This window comes from Hordeum vulgare, chromosome 5H (genome assembly GCF_904849725.1).
Source record: "Hordeum vulgare subsp. vulgare chromosome 5H, MorexV3_pseudomolecules_assembly, whole genome shotgun sequence".
Lineage (NCBI taxonomy): Eukaryota > Viridiplantae > Streptophyta > Magnoliopsida > Poales > Poaceae > Hordeum > Hordeum vulgare.
In genome coordinates, this window is record NC_058522.1 from 274,644,926 (window position 1) to 274,660,940 (window position 16,015).

The following is a 16,015-nucleotide window of genomic DNA, read 5'->3' on the forward strand; positions in this document are numbered from 1 at the left end:
ACATAATCACTAGCATCACACATGATTTCAAAAGGTAAGTTCCAATCAGGTGGTTGAACAATAGGTGCAGTTATCAAAGCCCTCTTAAGTATCTCGAAGGCTTCCTCACAATCACTGCCGAAAACAAAAGGAATATCCTTTTGCAAGAGATTGGTAAGAGGCCTAGAAATCTTAGAGAAGTCTTTAATGGACCTTCTATAGAAACCAACATGACCAAGAAAACTTCTTATACCTTTGATATCTGTGGGGTATGGCATTTTCTTGATTGCATCAACCTTAGCCTTATCGACTTCAATACCTCTTTCAGAAATTTTATGTCCTAAGATGATGCCTTCATTAACCATAAAGTGGAACTTCTCCCAATTCAAGACATGATTGGTGTCTTTACATCTCTGTAAGACTCGATCAAGGTTGCTGAGGCAATCATCAAAGGATGACCCGTAAACGGAGAAGTCATCCATGAAAACCTCAACAATCTTTTCACAAAAGTCAGAGAATATAGCCATCATACATCTTTGAAAGGTGGCAGGTGCATTACATAAGCCAAAAGGCATACGTCTATAAGCAAAGGTACCGAAAGGGCACGTGAAAGTGGTTTTCTCCTGATCAGATTGTGCAACTGGTATTTGGGAGAAACCAAAATAACTGTCTAGAAAGCAAAAGTGTGTGTGTTTAGACAACCTTTCTAGCATTTGGTCGATAAAAGGCACAGGGTAATGATCTTTCCTAGTGGCTTTATTCAGTTTCCTAAAATCGTTCACCATCCTATAGCCAGTAATAATCCTCTGTGGGATCAATTCATCCTTATCATTAGGGACAACGATAATGCCGCCCTTCTTAGGGACACAATGCACCGGACTCACCCAATCGCTATGAGCAACAGGATAGATAATACCCGCTTCCAGGAGCTTTAGTATTTCTTTTCTTACTACCTCTTTCATCTTACGATTTAATCTCCTTTGATGATCAGCAACTGGTTTGAAGTCAGGATCAGTTTTAATCTTGTGCTAGCATAGAGTGGGACTAATGCCCTTAATATCATCAAGAGTATATCCAATAGCAGCATGGTGCTTCCTCAGAGTTTTTAGCAACTTCTTTTCTTCATGCTCTGAGAGGCTAGCACTCATAATAACAGGATATATCTCTTTTTCATCAAGATAAGCATACTTAAGAGTATCAGGCAACTGTTTTAGCTCAAACACAGGATCACCCTTTGGTGGGGGTGGATCCCCAAGCAGTTCAACAGGCAAGTTATTCTTAAGAATAGGATATTGTTCTAAGACAACTCTATCTATCTCATCCCTTTCATCCATATGCATATCATTTTCATGCTCAAGCAAGTATTGCTCTAAGGGATCAGTAGGAGGCACGGCAATAGAAGCTAGGGCAATAGTTTCATCCTTACTCAGAAACTATTTTTCATGAGGTTGTCTACCAAGCTTGGAGAAATTGAACTCATGTGACACACCTTCAAAGCCAATAGTGATAGTTTGCTTCTCACAGTCAATATGAGCATTGACGGTATTGAGAAAAGGTCTGCCAAATATGATGGAACAAAAGCTATCTTGTGCAGTAGCAAGAACGAGGAAATCAACAAGATACTTCGTTTTACCACACAAGACTTCAACATCCCTAACAATTCCCACATGGCAGATAGTATCTCTATTGGCAAGCTGATTAGTGACATCAATAGGCTCTATCTCAACAGGTGCAATCTCATCTTTGATTTCATCATATAAGGATTGAGGTATTTCACTAACACTAGCACCCACGTCACATAAACCATGATAGCAATTATCTCATATCTTAACAGAAACCACAGGCGTGCCAACAATAGGCCTATGTTTGTCTCTAGCGTGAGGTTTAGCAATTCTAGCAGCATCTTCATAGAAGTGAGTATTATGTCCCTCAACATCATCGGCCAGAAGATCTTTGATGATAGCAATGCTAGGTTCAACTCTAATTTGCTCAGGGGGTGTAGGTGTTCTAATGTAGCCTCTACGTATCACAGTTGAAGCTTTAGAAATATCCTTTATCCTAACAGGGAAAGGTGGTTTCTCAATGTAAGCACTTGGAACCACAGGATCATTATAGGCAATGACTTTCTCTTCAACTGGAGTGGATTTAACTACATTGATTTCTAAAGGAGGATGATATTTAAACCACTTCTCTTTGGGGAGATCAATATGGGCAGCAAAGGATTCACGCAATGAAGCTACTATCTCAGAGTCAAGTCCATACTTAGCGCTAAAGTCACAAAAAGTATTTGTCTCAACAAAGGATTTAACGCAATCAAACGTGAAATTCATACCTGACTCCTTACCTTCTTCAAGCTCCCAATCTTCAGAGTTGCGTTTAATTCTCTCCAATAAATTACATTTGAAGTCAATATCTCTCTTCATAAAAGAATCGGTACAAGAAGTGTCAAGCATGGTGCGATCATCATGAGAAAGCCGAGCATAGAAGTTCTGAGTGATAATTTCTCTCGAGAGCTCATGATAGGGGCATGAATATAACATTGATTTAAGCCTCCCCCAAGATTGAGCGATGCTTTCTCTGTCACGAGGCCAAAAATTATAAATATAATTCCGATCACGATGTACTAAATGCATAGGATAAAACTTTTGATGAAATTCCAATTCCTACCGATTGTAGTCCCATGATCCAGTATCATCACATAGCCTATACCATGTCAATGCCTTATCCTTCAAAGATAAAGGAAAGACCTTCTTCTTGACCTCATCCTCGGGCAAACCTACAAGCTTAAATAAACCACAAACTTCATCTACATAGATTAGATGCAAGTCTGGATGTGATGTTCCATCTCCTGTAAAAGGATTAGCCAACAGTTTGTCAAGCATACCCGAAGGAAATTCAAAGCAAATATTTTCAGTAGGTGCAGAAGGTTGAGGAGCAACTCTTTGTGCTTCCGTTCGAGGTGAAGATACCCCGAACAAGCCCCTCAAAGGATTAGTATCCATAGTGACAAGTGATAATAAATTTCAGCACACTATATGAATGTTTTCTTACCAAGCTCCACTTACCAAAGGCGCTTCACTCCCCGGCAACGGCGCCAGAAAAGAGTCTTGATGACCCACAAGTATAAGGGATCAATCTAGTACTTTCGACGAGTAAGAGTGTCGAACCCAACGAGGAGCAGAAGGATCTCACAAGTGGTTTCCAGCAAGGTAAAATCTGCAGACACTGAAATTGTCGGTAACAAGTGATTGTGTGGTGAGATGATTCGTAGCAAGCAACAAGTAACAAAAGTAGCAACGGTGCAGAAAAGTGTCCCAATCCATTTTGTATCAAGGGACAAGCCTGGACAAAGTCTTATAGGAGGAAAAACGCTCCCGAGGACACACGGGAATTTCTGTCATGCTAGTTTTCATCACGATCATATGATTCGCGTTCGGTACTTTGATAGTTTGATATGTGGGTGGACCAGCGCTTGGGTACTGACCTTACTTGGACAAGCATCCCACTTATGATTAACCCCTCTCGCAAGCATCCACAACTACGAAAGAAGAATTAAGACAAAGTCTAACCATAGCATTAAAGTAGTGGATCCAAATCAGCCCCTTACGAAGCAACGCATAAACTAGGGTTTAAGCTTCTGTCACTCTAGCAACCCATCATCTACTTACTACTTCCCAATGCCTTCCTCTAGGCCCAAATAATGGTGAAGTGTTATGTAGTCGACGTTCACATAACACCACTAGAGGAAAAACAACATACAACACATCAAATTACCGAACGAATACCAAATTCACATGACTACTATTAGCATGACTTATCCCATGTCCTTAGGAACAAAAGTAACTACTCACAAAGCATAATCATATTCATGAACAGATAGGTAATGAGTAGCATCAAGGATCTGAACATAAACTCTTCCACCAAATAATCCAACTAGCACCAACTACAAAGAGTAATCAACACTACTAGCAACCTTACAAGTACCAATCGGAGTCGCGAGATGGAGATTGTTTACAAGTGATGAACTATGGTTTGGAGATGAGATGGTGCTGATGAAGATGTTGAAGCTGACGAGTCCCCTCCGATGAGAGGAGTGTTGGTTATGACGATGGCGACGATTTCCCCTCTGGGAGGGAAATTTCCCTGGCAGGATCGTCCTACCGGAGCTCTAGATTGGTTCTGCTCAAGTTCCGCCTCGTGGCGGCGGCAAATCCATGAAAAAGCTCCTCCCTGATTTTTTTCTGGACGAAACCCTTCATATAGGAGAAGAGGAGGGCCAGTGGGCCAGCAGGCTGCCCACAAGCCCCCTTGGTGCGGCTTGGGGGGTGGCCGCGCCGTGCAGGCTTGTGGCCACCTACTGGCGCTCCTCTGACGCTTCTTCGGCCCAGTATTTTTTATAAATCCGAAAAAAATCCTCGTTGATTTTACGGTGTTTGGAGTTGCGCAGAATAGGTATCTCAACTTTGCTCCCTTTTGAGGCCAGAATTCAAGCTGCCGGCATTCTCCCTCTTCATGTAAACCTTGCAAAATAAGAGAGAAAAGACATAAGAATTGTACCGTGATGTGAAATAACAGCCCAAGAAGCGATAAATATCAACATGAAAACATGATGCAAAATGGACGTATCAACGGTCAATCATCCACACGCACTGGCCTAAGGTTGCAAAGACCTCCAACATCAATGAACGCTCAACATTCGCCTTCCGCTTCAGCAGTTTTCCAGATGAGATTCATCTCTCTATCTACTGTCTATCATGCTTATTTCCAAAGGTTATAGACGTTGCATGTGAAACTTGGTGCTGCTGCAGTTGTGTAATGGGGTAGCTCGCTATATACCTATATGGTGCAACTGAGTGCTGAAGCTACATGATGTTGTACTCTGATGTATTTCAAATATCAAATCCTGGTTCCGTAATACGATGAAATATATTGTATTCTTAATATAAAATGTAAATTTGATTAATAAATGGATTATTAATAATAGGCCAATTATCCTACTAACTGGGGTTTTCTATTGCAAATGGTTATTGAGAAAACACCATGGGGGATGGACTAAGACAACGCACACAGTTTGTGGGACGAAAACGTGTTGGATCAATGAGCAATCACACACGACTTCCTCTTGAAAATTGTTTGTGTTAGGCCACCTTGCGCAAACATTTTCCACGTAAAAAGTGTGTGTGATGTACAGCCTATGCCACACAGGTTCTTCTACACACCGTGCACGATGTATTCAAGAACGCAAACAATAAAATTGTTAATATCATGTGCAATGGCAACGCTATCACAAACAGTTTGATGGGAAAATTGTGTGTGATGTACGTGCAAACATAAACATTTGTCCGGGATTCATCATGTGGGATGTACATACAAACGAAAACGTTCTTCTTGGATTGAGTGTGTGGGATGTACATACAAATGGAAACGATTGTGCTTGTATAATTGTAAGCGATGGCTAGCCCGATCAGACACGAGCTCATTTGCGTAGCGTGTGTGACCAGAGGACCTATCCCCGAGGCTTTCTCGGTCATGTGGGAAGGAACCCCCTATCTCCCACACTCACTAGGCGATGGTTTAAAATATCATCGCGGAAAGGGGTTAAAAATCGTTTGTATAGCACGTCGCTGCACTAGTGTATGGTGATACAAGTGCAATATGGATGGTAGATATAGGTTTTTGTAATGCGAAAATATAAAAACAATAAGGTAACAAATAACAAAAGTGATCACAAACGATGTTGCAATGCTTAGAAACAAGACCTAGAATTCATACTTTCACAAGTGCAATCTCTCAATGGTGCTAACATAATTGAACCATATATCCATCCCTCAAAGTGCGATAAAGAATCAGTCCAAATTTCCTATCTAGCGGGGAACATAATGTTATAGGTAGCAAAACCACCTCAAAATGATCTTTTCCTATAAATCTATTGGATTGTCCCTATAAGTGTCACAAACATCCCTAGAGTTCGTACTAGAATAACACCTATGATACGCATCAATCAACTCTAATTTCACCCAGATACTCCAATGTCACCACAAGTATTCGTGAGTCAATTATACAAGATGTGTCAAACAATTTCAGATTCATCATATTAAATCCAACACAAATAACATCAAAGAGTACCCCAAGATTTTTATGGGAGATGGTAGGACGAAAACGTGGATCAACCCTATGCCTAGATCACCCCAATGCCACCGCGGTAATATGCAAGTTGATTGCCAAAACATATATCACGTGACTGAATAGAACACCCCATTATCACCACGGGTATCCACATGCAAGACATACATCAGGTGTTCTCAAATCCAAAATATTCAGTCCGATAATAGTGAAACCTTAAAGGGAAAGACTCAATGCATCACAACAAGATAGAGAGGGGAAAACACAATATGATCCAACTATATTAACGAAACCCGTGATACATCAAGATCGTGCCATCTCAAGAACGAGAGAGAGAGAGAGAGAAAGAGAGAGAGAGAAAGAAAGGGATAGATCAAACACATAGCTATTGGTACAAACCCTCAGCTCGAGGGTGACCCACTCTCTCCTCATCATGGAGTCCACCGGGGTGATGAAGATGGACTCCGGTGATGGGTTCCTCCTCCGACAGGATGCCGGAATAGGGCTTCGGATGATATCGCTTTTGAACAGAGGCATGCAGTAGTGGAGCGGAAGTTTTAGGTTTATTTCTAGGGGTTTTTCTGTTTATAAGAATTTTTAGAGTTGAAATCATGTGAAATGGAGTTACGAGCAGCCCACAAGGTATCCTGGTGCGGCCAGCCCCTATGCGTGTCGGGCTGCCTTGTAACCTCCTTGTGGATCTTCTGATCCTCCCATGAAGCTTCGAGTGTCTCTAACGTTCCAAAAAAAATTATTCAAAAGTTTCGTTCAATTCCGAGAACTTGTATTTTCTGCACAAAAACAGCACCATGGTAATTCTGCTAAAAGAGCGTCAGTCCGGGTTAGTTCCACTAAATCTTATAAAAGTGCATCAAAACCATACACAAGTATTGTAAGCATGGGTAAATGTGGCATGGATACTACATAAATTATCGATATGTTGGAGACGTATCAAAATCGTCCAATGAAAGCACGTAAAACCCCGTTCATTAATCTGATGAAGGTGCTAGGTGCATTAGTTTTCCCCAAAATGCGTGACTAGCCACTCATATAATCCAAACCTAGTTTTAAATGTTGTTTTCCATTCATATCCCAATTTCATACGAATTTGATGGTATCCACTATGAAAATCAACTTTGAAGAAAATGGTAGAGACACTTCATTCATCAAGCATATCATTTTGCCTAGGAATAGGATGATGATAACGAATAGTAATATTATTAATGCCTCTACAATCAACACCCATATGCGATGTACCATCATTTTTTGGCACAAGAATAATAGGAACAACACAAGGACTAAGGGATTCACGTATACATCCTTTGTTGAGAAGCTCGTGTACTTGACGCATAATCTCTTTCGTCTCATCTAGATTGGTACGGTATGACACGTGATTTGGTAGCGATGCATCGGGAATTAAGTCAATCTAATTCTTAACCCCTTTGGTAGGTGGTAATCCTGGTGGCACGTCTTGTGCAAAGACGTTAGTGAACTCCTGCAAAATGTTAGTAACAGCAGGAGGCAAAGAGGGAGGCATGTCCTCAAATGAAAATAAAACATCTTTGCACACAAAAGCATAGCAAACAGATGTAGTAAAATCTAGATCAGTAATATCAGATTCGGTGACAATTAAACATCCATTTTTCAATTTAGTTTCACATGCAACACTAGATGATGGTTTATTAGGCATATTGTGTTGCTCAAATTCCTTTACCACAATCTGATTTTCACTCTTACTTTGCTCCTATTTTGCTTTACTAGCTCTAGTAATTTCATCTTTCGTAATATGGTGAGGATACATAGGAAGTAATATAATATTTTCATACCTATGAACAAGCGTATACCGATTTTTCCTACCATGGTGTACAAAATTTGTATCAAATTGCCATGGTCTACCAAGTAAAATGGAGCATGCTTGCATGGGTACCACATCACAATCAACATACTCATAATATGTAGCAATGCTAAAATGCACGCGAAAAATACATGCTACGTTAACCTTGCCACTGTTGTTGAACCATCGTATGTAATAAGGATGAGGATGTGGTCTCGTGGTGAGAGGCAGCTTCTCACCATCTCCATGCTAGCCAAGTTGTTGCAACTTCCTCCATCGATGATGATGCGAAGAGAATGTTTCCTCACAACTCCCTTTGTATGGAACATATTGTGCCTCTGATTTTTCTCAGCATGTGTGACCTGCACACTCGAAACAAGTTGAGCAATAAAACTTGCATACATGTCGGCGTAGTCAAGAGCCATGTATCGTGTCTCGTGTTCAGTAGCATCGACACCTTGATCTTCACTTGCAATAATACCAAAGTATCATCATCGTAATAACTAGAGTACGTATAACCACCATTCTCGGTAATAATCATCACGTGCTTGGATGATCATTCTCTCGCATAGTGACCCCCATCCTTGCAACAACGACATATAAACTTGTGTGTTTGCCATGTTGATGCCATGGATGAAGAAGAGTTTTGCGCAGGCCCCGGAGGTGTGCCCTTGGTGCAGGGTGGTAGATGTGCCAGTTTTCTTGTATCTCTGTTGGAGTTGGCGGCTGAAGAAGACGGTGTTGTAGCAGGACATGTGGAAGTAGATGGTGTACGTGGTGTCCATGATGAAGATCGACCTGCAGAAAAATAGTTCTCGCCAATGCCTATCGATCCTGCACTTCACATTCAGCTTTGCAAGCAAGATAGAATAAATGAGTGATAGTGTGATACTCCTTGTATTCTAAAATAGTCTGGATCTCTCTATTTAATCCATCTATAAAACGTGCAAGCATAGCTTTATTCTCCTTAGCAATACCCCCTGTTTAAGAATTCATATGATTGACGAGTTAACTTGCTCATTAGTCCCTACTCATTGGGTCACCGAGTGGCCGATAAAGCCAAAAATCATATGATTAATTGATTAAATGGTCGATCAACTTGCCGATTAGCCAATTAATCCCCTACTTGCAAGCCAACCGAGCAGCTAGAAGTTAACAATTTCCTCGGCAATGGCAATACCACATATAATAATACCAGTTTGTAATTCCTTATAATATTGTTCTACATAATTTTTTTCCTTGTCTTAAACGTTGCTAATTTTGAAGTAATTGACGTTGATAATATGGGTGGAATCCAACGATTGCATGTATCAGTTTTCAAAGCAGCCCACGTACTTGGAATATTATCGTGATGTATTCTACAATGTTCAGACCACCAAACACAAGAAAAACTAGTGAATGCACAATCAACACCAGCAACATGCCTATCCTTGGTAATTTGCAAGCATGTAAAAGGTTGTTCTATTTATAACTCCCAAGTAAGATATACATAAGGAATGTATTGACCCTCAAATAGAGGAATATTCAGTTTTAGTTTAGGGATTTTGTCATAGCCCCGTACCTGAGGGGGTGGTGCAACCCTACCGTTGTGATTGCATCCATGTGGATGACCTAGTGTGTGTGCTAGTGGTTGCCTCTAGTTCTGATTTGGAGAAACCTCTCCCTCATCATTGTAATCACCACCAGTCTTCATTCTACTAAAGGACAGTAGCAACAACCATAGAAGCTGCAATAGTAGCATCAGTAGCAAGGGCAGCAGAATGTTGGCCTTGCTCGAGAGGCACACGTTGTGCTCCTCCTGCAAAATTCGACTAACGTTGTTCTTATTATAGAGGTACGACAAGTGCAGCCAGTGGTGGTAGATGTGCAAGCACCTCATTGAACTTGGCGTCCATCTAGGTGTAGAATGTCTTCTGCAAACCATCTAGCTTCTCCATGGCCTCTCCAAAGCTGGTCATCAAGTCTTGCACCCATTCACCCATCATTAGTTGAAATTTATCATGGAGCTCCTTGTTCGTCATGCTCTCCTAGTCGATCTCGTCTGCTTGTGATCCTATCATGGTTAGCAACAATAGGAACACCCAAGAATATGAACCTACAGACTACTAGGAAGTGGCGATGGTGTGTCACAAATCCATCAAGAAAATCTCAAATTCTTACCAGTTCTTACCCAACAACAGGCGTTGATCGGCAACCATTGTAGTCAAAACTCTCAGAGATTGGATAAAGCGATTGTCACGTGGTGTCAACCACATGAAGTATTAGTATGTGAAGCTAGTATGTCTGATAATATCGTAAAACTATTTAGTTCGGAGATGCAACACTAAGGAAATTCTCACCGACAGTATCGTGCTGGTCCTAGGCTAGATTGTACTAGAGACGCGAGCCTAGACCACCAACAAAATCAGGGCGATACGTAATCAAGGGAAAAGCACAGTATGATTTTCTTTTTCTTTTTTTGACACCCTTTTTTGCGCTCTTTTTTTACATAAAATCACTATAATGCCGACTGCCTCAAAACTCTCCTGAAGGTCTAAAAATAGGATAGGCACATAATTTCTTAACTATTTTTTGAATGTTTTGGGGCTGCAATGACCAAAAAGTGCAAAAAAAATCACTATGGTGGCAAGTGTCTCAAAACACTTAGCAAGGCCTAAAAACAGTATAGGAAAAAATAATTTCACCCACCAAAAGTTTGGTCTAAAAATGTATCGGGGGTCTCCAGACTTTTGTTTTGGTAACCACCTTCTTCTATGGACGAAAAAGGGTTGATGGAATCCGAAACCTACTTAGACAAGGAAACACGAATCTGGAAACATATGGATCTCGAAAACAAACCTAATATGTGATGGACTTGTGTTAATGCAGGATATATGGTGGTATATGTGGACTCGGATTGGTGGCGGATATGTGGTGTTATATATGAACTCGGACTGGTGGCGGATATGCTGTGGTTGTATATGGCAGTGACGATTTATCTCGTGTGGTGGTGGTATATGGCCGTGATGAAGATGGTACACCTCGAAACTTGAAAGGAATAGACGCTAAGTCCAGCAATTTGACACGAGATGCAACCGCAAAACCAACAAAGCAAAACATCGATTTTTTGCAAAAGGATTAGATTGGTTCGAGTATGATGAACTAACCATAATTTCTTCAGGCGTTTTCATGGACTGTAGGTTTGAAGAACATATGCGGTCTAAACTATGAAAAACTGGTAAAATCTCATTGAGCAATCTAGAAATCTGATACCCCTTGATAGTGGCGAACGAGTCCTGTCTTTCAATGAGATGTGACTATCATTTTTGGTGGAGTAGACTTTGACAATCCGACTACGAACGTGTGAGGACGTCGTGCCTTAACAATTGCTAAACCAACTCCGAGAGGTTATTGACCACGTCGGAGCACGGTCCACCTAACCACGAGAGTCTATTTCTTGCACGCAAACAAAGAACAAGCAAGAAACTGAAATTGCAATCTGGATATTGCGAAAATAATATAAAAACTTTATTGATGAAAGTGTGGTTCTATGGCGTCTTGGTGTGATCGTAGAACACAAACGAAGGATGCAAAGTTGTAGCTATGGCTAACTTTTACTCTAAACAAAACACAAGTCTAAATAGTGCCTTAAGGGCCATATTTATAGAGAAAAAGGAGGGGATTTCATACACCCATGGAAAGGTGGGACTAAAACGCCTCGTGGGTCGTTTCCCCTACAATACAAACTCTATAACCTGCCTAAGAAATGGTATTTCGAAATTACGTGGGCTTGGCCCAAAAGTAAGATATGGACGAATTTATGGAAGGGCATCTTATATATTTCGTCCATGTCCTTGTATGTCATCAAGGAGGCTTCAAAGTGCTGAAATATGCACTAGAAACACTGTTCTAGGTCCCTTCGCGCGCGCCTTCATCTCCATGCTTGATCCTTCTCCGGTGTTCATCCCTATTCTCCATGATAGGCCCTTCATTAGTAAGCAAAACAACTGTATCCAATTTAGGCAACATAATATTCTCATGAACATTAGAATTGTTACCAAGAAACGAATGTACGTGGTAATTCAATGGCGTGCGCGAGCTCTAGTAATTTGTCCAGTATGCATAGCAGCAGGGGTTGTGAGTGTAACAATGGTATTGATGTCCTCATCAGTGGTCGCTCTGTGGCGAGCAGCGGCTTGAGCACGTATGGCATCGTAGATGGCACACTTCTTTGCGACGAAGTTCGGGTTCGTTGTGAGTCGTGACCATGGCTGCCAGGGCCTCCTAGCTCATGCGCTCGTCGTCAATCTGACCTAACGCGGGACGATGTTGCTCCAGAACCCTCTCTATCACCGGCGTATGCGCTGACGCAGGCTGCCTCTCCACCATGGCAGAGTTGTAGTGAGCATGTGCCTACGCCATGGTGTAGTCGGAGTGCAGAGGGAGCGCGGGAGCCGAGGCGATATCATCGGAGCCTGTCTCCATCGCATTGTTATAGTCATCTTCCTCGAAGAACTCGGGCGAGCTGGCCGGCACCCCGGCCTCGATCTGCCACGCACGGTGGTGATGTCCACTACGCAACCTTCTTATTGTAGACTCGTGTTGGGCATCCAAGCGCAGAGTTTTATAGGATAGTAGCAAACTTCCCTCAAGTGGATTACCTAAGGTTTATCAATCCATAGGACGAAGATGGTCTATCTCAAGCAACCCTGCAATCAAACACAAGAAATCTCTTGTGTCCCCAACACACCCAATACAATGGTAAATTGTATAGGTGCACTAGTTCGGCGAAGAGATGATGATACAAGTGTAATATGGATGGTAGATATAGGTTTTTTTAATCTAAAAATATAAAAAAGCAAGGTAACAAATAGTAAATAGCGAGCAAAACGTTGTATAACTGCTTGGAAAAAGGCCTAGGGTCCATACTTTCACTAGTGCAAGTTCTCTCAACAATACTAACATAGTTGAATCGTATATAAATCCCTCACGTGCGACAAAGAGTTCACTCCAAAGTCACAAATAGCTGAGAACAAATGAAGAATTTATTGTAGGGTACGAAACCACCTCAAAGTTATATTTTCTGATCAATCTTATGAGCTATCCCTATAAGTGTCACGAACAGCCCTAGAGTTCGTACTAAAATAACACCTTAAGATACACATCAACAAAAACCCTAATGTCACCTAGATACTCCAATGTCACCACAAGTACCCATGGGCATGATTATATGATATGCATCACATTACTTCAGATTCATCATGTTCAATCTAACACAAATAACTTCAAAGAGTGCCCCAAAGTTTCTACCGTAAAGTCGAGAAGAAAACATGTGCCAATCCCTATGCATAGATTCCGAAGGTCACGGAACCCGCAAGTTGATCACCAAAACAAACATCAAGTGGATCAATAGAACATCCCATTGTCACCACATATATACCATCACAAGGCATACATCAAGTATTCTCAAATCCTTAAAGACTCAATCTGATAAGAAAACTTCAAAGGGAAAACTTAATTCATCACAAGAAGATAGAGAGGGAAAACTCCATATGATTCATCTATATTAATAAAGCTCCTGATACATCAAGATTGTGCCATCTCAAAAACACGAGCAAGAGAGAGAGAGAGAGATTGAACACATAGCTACTAGTACATACCCTTAGCCCCGAGGAGGATTACTCACATATTATCATGGTGAGAAAGAGAGCTTTGTTGATGGAGAGGTGCAGCCCCTAAAAGATGGAGGCGACGGTGGCCATGGCACCGGCGACGTGCGGCAGCGGTGGCGACGGGTGACGGACCCTTGCCCCTTCTTCTTCCTGGGTCTTGGTACTACAATGGAGGAGCCTCTCCCCTTCTTGGCAACTTCCAAGGGAGAGGAAAATTCGTGGCTCTTGGTGGTTCTACCAAAATTAGGGTTTTTCTCTCCTTATATGTGCCTCTGTGGTGCTTTATGGCCCTCCGATGGATGGACCCTTAATCCAACGGCTCTTGGACACCTTTAGAACCTTCCTAAGGGCTCTTCACATCCCTCATGAGTCTCCAAAGTCGTGGCTTGGCCGAATATATCAGATATGTTAAGAGTTGGACTCAATCACGTCAACAATTCTCGTGATCCCATAATCAGATATTTGCCTTTAGTAAAACGGGTCTACATATTGCATACGAACTCCATTTTGGACGAATTTGTAGTCCAGAGTTATTGCCATAAAATTCTCCACACTTTCCCTGTTTCACCTTTTTCCATGTGACACCGTCTTCGGGGGTCAAACTGACGATCTCTAAAAACTGTTTGTGGACTGATTTCACGAGAGTGAGAGTCCTCCTCCAACAAGGCTGCTTTTGCGTGTTTTTTGACAATTTCTAATTAATTCCTACAAATCAAAGTGTGAAACAAGAACTTGTGCAATTTTGGAGACATTAATAGGTTAGTCCCGAAAAATAATATAAAGTTGTAGTAAAATGATTATAAAACATCCAAAATGGTAATATAACAGCATGGAACAAGCCAAAATTATAGATACGTTGGAACGTATCACGTGGCTCTACCACGCGACATCGAGGGCAGACACCTCCGTATTCATATCCATGGAAATGTTGTCCTATGGAGCTTCGCCGCGTGCAGTCATGGAAGATGTGGTGAAAGGGAGGAGGATGTATAGAGGAGAGGATGCATTATGTTGTGGAGATAGCCAGGTGTGGCCGCCCTTAAATAAGGTATTCCGTTGAGGCCAGGTGCCAATGCGGGACACGGGAGTGGGTTTCTCGACCGACGAGCCTACTTAATGGTAGCTTACAGACTAAGAGGGCATTGAATGGGCATGGTAGATATTCGTCCAGTCACGCTTCTCAGGCATTGAATAGGCACGGACATCGAAGACGTGTCACGGGCAGCTTCCTAGGCCAGCGAGTCGTTTTAGTGTTGGCGCTAGTGAGAGGTGGCGTTCGCTCTTTAATGGGGAGTGGCCGCTCTATAGCGACATGAATGCGGGTAGCCGGCGTAGGGCGGGAAGCGTGCACATGAGGGGGTGGGGTTTTGGTGGGCCGGGACATTTGTTATCACGCGAAGTAGCGGTTCAGACTCCCGCACCCCCTCCCACGTTTGTCTCTAGTTTGTGGGAGAAATCGGTTCTCGATCGCTCCGCGAACCAACACAGGACCACATTAGATGGCTTCCACGGTCCACACCATTGCAGAAGGTTTGCCGGTCTACCTTGGAGATGCCCTTACCAATTTTTTTTGGAGAATATTATTTTCACGCGACTCGAGAGAGATTCGTCGCAAAATCACAGGTACTCCTCTCGAAGATCATTTCCACCTCCAAGGTTGTGACAAGTGGCATGCTGCATGTGCACCACTTGTTATAATATGGGATTTTTTTTTCTTTCATAGATGTCCTTATTCAAAATGTTTTATCTCTTTACTCGTGCATCTAAATATCGAACCATTTTCATCTTTGGATTCCTCGCGTCGGTCTCTTTAAAACTAGATCTCATGTTGATAAGTTTCGATAAAAAAATCACGAAAAATGGACGAAAAACACGAACAACGAGCATGATTTTTTGTTTTTTTGAAGAAGGCATGACTGTGCCATTTGCGGAAGGAAAAATAAAATAAAACATGTTTTGTTTTCGTTCCCGAGAGGCACATACATGCCTCTTACAGAAATCTATGCCTCGCGTGAAAGCAAAAAACATGTTTTTTTTTCAATCACGGTCATGCCTCTCATGAAAGAAATCCGTGGCTCTCGTGGAAGGAAAAGAAAACGTGTTTTTTTCGGGTTTGTGGAATTTTTTGGGATATATAGGCGCAAAACCTAGGGCAAAGGAAGTCCAAGGGGCCCACAAGCCTGGGGGCCACGGCCTCCCCGTAGCCGCAGTGAGGGGGCTTGTGGGGCCACTCGGGACCTGATGCGTCTCCAACGTATCTATAATTTTTGATGGTTTCATGCTATTATCTTGTCAAACTTTGGATGTTTTGCATGCCTTTTATATATTTTCTGGGACTAACTTATTAACTCACTGCCAAGTACCAGTTCCTGTTTTTTCCATGTTTTTGACCCCTTTCAGAGGAGATTTTGAAATGGAGTCCAAATGG